We start from the raw sequence: 5,232 nt of genomic DNA on the forward strand, positions 1-5,232 counted from the left end.
GAATATCAGCTCTACCGGTCTCCTATTCATCGGAACATGATCAAACTTAACTCATAATCCACACGACCAAAATACCCCTAGGTCAAAATTGGTCAAACTCCTGGTCAAAGTCAAAGTCCACCGAGTCAACTCGGTGAGCAAGTTGGGCGTACACAACAGGTACGCGGGGCGTACTACACGTTTGACCAGAGTCGAGGGGCCGACCACATACGCGTAATGTACCCTTTGGTACACCCAAGGTATGCGACTGCCACCCTTTCTTCCCATTAAGAGCTCAATCCTTAAGCTCTTTTGTCTAAAATCCAGATCTAGCCCTTAAACGATGTTCTTAATCGTAAAGTTTCCAACTTCATGATCTTGCATGGCTATCAAGTGCTCAATACCAAAAATACTAACTTCTTAACTCTTTAAGACATCCTAGCTCATGCATGGAAGGAAACTAAGGTCCAAGATTATATTTTTATGGTTCCTAATTTATGGGTTTTATACAAACAATCCTATGTATGCATGAAACCCTAGATTTGGATCTATGTTTTCTCTATTATACATACAAGCATTGAACACAAAAAGGAAAACCCAAATATGCATCAAAAGATTCTAAATATACAAAGATTAGATCAATTACCTTTGTTACTATATAGTAATAACAACCAATTCATGAAAGTCATTTGCTCTTGAGAATAAGTACCACAAGTGTAGTACCTCTAATGGCTCACAAGCACACTAGGGAAAGAGAATGAATATGAAGAGAGGAGAGAGGAGTGACTTGCTCAAAAAGTCGGCTCTTTTAGGGCTTCCAGAGGGGTGGTCGAATTCAAGAGCCAAGGGGCTCTATTTATACTTGAGGCTAGTTAAGGTTTTAAGGTGGAAACCCTACTTAGGTCCTAAGCAAGTCCATAGACCCCTTCCTTAGGGCTTGGACGAAAATCTCTAGAACCATCTAGGGATTTTTGGCCCTCCCTAATAAGAGTGATCCAATGGCCCAAAACATCAACTATCAAATATTTACAAAACAGTCCATGCACTTTTAGTCTGTTTCTTTAATCCAAAAATTAATTCCATATCAGTTTTTGATTAAATACTTAGTAGTAATATGATTTATAATTAATATATTATTCTTATAATATATTAATAAATCATATTTATGCACCAATTTATTATTCTAAATAATAAAATCAGTCTCTCTCCAATAGTCATCCTGTCTAGTTGCTAATGTGAAGGCAACCTAAAAGGACCATGCTACTATCAAATCAAGTACATACCAATTATAGTTATGGGCTTAGACACCTAATCCAACAGTCTCCTACTTGGACAAGTATAATAACTATAATTGCAAGTATGAATTCAAAATATGACTACTAATCGTAGCTCTCAAAATATGTTATCGAACTCTAACCTAGTCAGTCGCGTGTCCTTAGATAAGGGATCATATAATCCTCCGTTCTGCAAGATATCGTGTGGACAAAGACATGGAGCATAATCATTCTCATTGTCCAACAATTTGTTTCCCGATTTCTGATTTGTTTGACAACGAACTTAATTGAACACATCAATTCAGTCCTGACCGGGCCCGACAAAAAAAGTCAACACAAAATCATCGAGTGGCCCAAGATATCGTTTTTCCCGTTAGAACAAAAGGAACAAATAAAATTTGACTTATATGCTTGTACTACTTACTCATCAAATAATACACAACAACACGTTTTATAACATCAGGTTACTGATGCATTTACGCATTATCAATGCACAACCAACTCGTAAACAACAACTCATATATCTCGGTTTAAAGATTACACACTATTATCGTCTCACGATTACTCATGATAAATTCCATGAACTAATTCAAATTAGCATGGGTTTAGTCTAATACTCAAATCCTAAACCTTTGCCATGTCTAAGCACTTAGACAATCTACAAGCCAATTCATGGTAGTCTTGACTCATTGTTTACTTCCAAAGTATGATCGATTGTGGATAATTTTGAATAATCCAATTATTCATGAAGTAAAACATGCAAAAATGAAACACAAAATAAACAATTGACAAAAGATAGTAAACAATTACTTATAGATAAATCTCTATTAATTAATCATCAAATGTCAATTACATTTTATTGTTATAAGTTTCTAAAATATCTATCTAATCACCAAAACTAATATCGTCCTTCAGAACAATGCTCCTCACATGTTAAATGTGCTTAGTCCTACTCAGACCCTTTGTTAGGGGATCTGCAAGATTCTTTTCTGACGATACCCTCTTGACGACGAGGAGTCCTTCTTCTACCCGGTGTTTGATGAAGTGGCATTTTCTGTCGATATGTATGGATCTACCATGATCCCTTGGTTCCTTGGTTAAGGCAACCGCTCCTTCATTATCATAAAAAATCTCCATGGGCTCCTTTATGGCTGGTACAACTCCAAGGTCTCCAATGAATTTCTTCAATTATATAGACTCCTTCAACGATTCGCTTGCAACTATGTACTCTGATTCGCACGTTGAATCAGCCACGGTCTCCTGCTTGGAACTTTTCCAATTTATTGCTCCTCCATTAAGGGTAAACACCCAACCTGACTGAGAACGGAAGTTGTCTCAGTCGGTCTGAAAGCTGGCATCACTATACCCTGTGACTCTTAAGTCATCATTGCCACCAAGCACAAGGACCCAATCCTCGGTCCTTCGCAAATACATAAGAATGTTCTTAACTGCTATCCAGTGAGCTCTACCCGGATTCCCTTGATATTGACTTACCATGCTTAAAGCAAAAGCCACATCAGGGCGAGTACATGTCATGGCGTACATGATCGAGCGAACGACGGAACATATGGCACTCGACTCATTTCTGCTATTTTTGCATCTGTACTCGGACTCTGAGTCTTACTCAGTTTGGTATTGCTAAGTCCAATTAAGTCTTTTACTCCTATTTATCAAGATCCTTATCCCCATAATATAAGTAGCTTCCCCTAGATCCTTCATAGCGAAACACTTCCCAAGCCAGGACATAACCTCCTGCAAGGTTGGAACGTCGTTTCCTATGAGGAATATGTTATCGACATACAATACTAGAAAGCTAACTATACTCCCACTAGCTTTGACATATACACATGACTCATCCTCACTCCTAGAGAAACTAAACTCTTTAACTTTCTCATCTAAGCAAAGATTCCATCTGCGAGATGCTTGCTTCAATCCATAAATTGATTTCTTAAGATTGCACACTCTATTAGGGTATTTAGCACCCACAAAACCTTCTGGCTGACATATGTAAACATTTTCAGCCAGCTTCCCATTAAGGAAAGTGGTTTTGACATCCATCTATCAGATTTCATAATCATGAAACACAAAGATGGCTAACATAAACCTAATAGACTTGATCTTGGCCACTGGTGAGAAGGTCTCATCATAGTCAACCCCCATGGTTTGAGTAAAGCCCTTCACAACCAGTCGTTCCTTGAACGTGTGCACCTTTCCATCCATATCGGTCTTCTTCTTGAAGATCCTCTTGCACCCAAATGTCTTTCGACCTCGTACACTGTCAACCAAGTTCCAAACTTGATTATCATACATGGACTGGATCTCGTTGTTCATTGCCTCATTCCATTTTGCAGACTCAAGGCCCGCCACGAATTCTTTGTAGCTACAAGGCTTATCTAAATTTACCAGTGTACTATCACCGATAAACGTATCACCATCCGTAGTAATATGAAAACAATAAAACTCCGGTGACATTCTAACTCGAGAGGACTGTCTAAGAGGTAATGAATTGTCAATGGGTTCAACAGGAATCTCTTCCTCAGGTTGAGTGCTAGTGTTAGAGGTTCCTTCACCTCTTGATTCTTGAATATCTTCAAGATCAATTGTCCTCCCACTATCCCCTTGGCATATGAGTTCCCTCTCGTGGAAAACTCCTCTACTTGCAACGAAGACCATGTTATCACTAGGTCTGTAGAAAATATATCCAAAGGATTTCTGTGGGTAGCCGATGAAAATACACCGCTTACTTCGAGGTTCAAGCTTATCGTGAGTCTCTCGTCTTACGAAGGCTTCACAACCCCAAACCTTGACATGTGCCAATGAGGGAACCTTTCATGTCGACATCTCGTGGGGTGTTTTGGCAACCTTCTTTGTTGGGAATAGATTAAGGATATGGGTGGTAGTCTCTAAGGCATACCCCCAGAATGAGATTGGTAGCGAAGCTCGACTCATCAGGAAATGAACCATGTCCATCAAGGTGCGATTATGCCTTTCAGCCACACCATTAAGTTATGGTGTCCTAGGAGGCGTTAATTATGAAACAATTCCACATTCCCTAAGATAGTCATGCAACTTGATACTAAGATACTCACCACCCCTATCGGATCTGAGCATCTTTATCTTCCTGCCCAATTGATTCTCCACTTATTGCTTAAACTCTCTGAACTTTTCAAAGGTTTCTGACTTATGCTTAATTAAGTAGATGTATCCATATCTTCTATAATCGTCGGTAAAAGTCACATAGAAGTGATTAGCATCCCTTGTGGTGGATCTAAAGGGCCCACACACATCTGTGTGTATGAGATCCAACAATCCCTCACCTCTTTCACAAGTACCAGTGAAATGTGATTTAGTCATCTTTCCAAGAAAACAAGATTCGCACGTGTCATCTGACCTAAGGTCAAATGACTCCAACACTCCATCCTTTCGGAGTTGGCCTATGCGCTTCTTGTTGACATGTCCAAGACGACAATGACACAAGCATGCCTTGTCTAAACCATTATACGAATCAATATGCAACACATTGTTTCCTAACTTACCTACAACCATCACAGTTTCATATACACCATTACAAGGCAATGCTTCAAAATAAAATAAACCTTTATAATAAGCATTAATAGAACCAATTTCATTATTAAACGAAAATCTAAAGCCTTCTCTATACAAACCATGAAAGGAAATAACATTCCTTGTCATTTCTGACGAGTAGCAACAATCATTCAAATCCAACCCTAACCCACTACTAAGAACTAAAGAGTAAACTCCGATCTTGGTAACAAGAGACGACTTCCTATTGCCCATTATCAGGTTCATCTTCCCATGCTCCACATCCCTACTTCTTCTTAGCCCCTAAAAATCAGAACAAACTTGAAAACCACATCATGTATCAAGGACCCAAGAACTAGCATGTGATGAGTTTTTAGATAGAATATTATAAATACCTGTAAAGGAGGGCTTTATCTTCCCATCCTTGATGTCCTGC

Source organism: Lactuca sativa, chromosome 4 (assembly GCF_002870075.4).
Source record: "Lactuca sativa cultivar Salinas chromosome 4, Lsat_Salinas_v11, whole genome shotgun sequence".
Taxonomy (NCBI): Eukaryota; Viridiplantae; Streptophyta; class Magnoliopsida; order Asterales; family Asteraceae; genus Lactuca; species Lactuca sativa.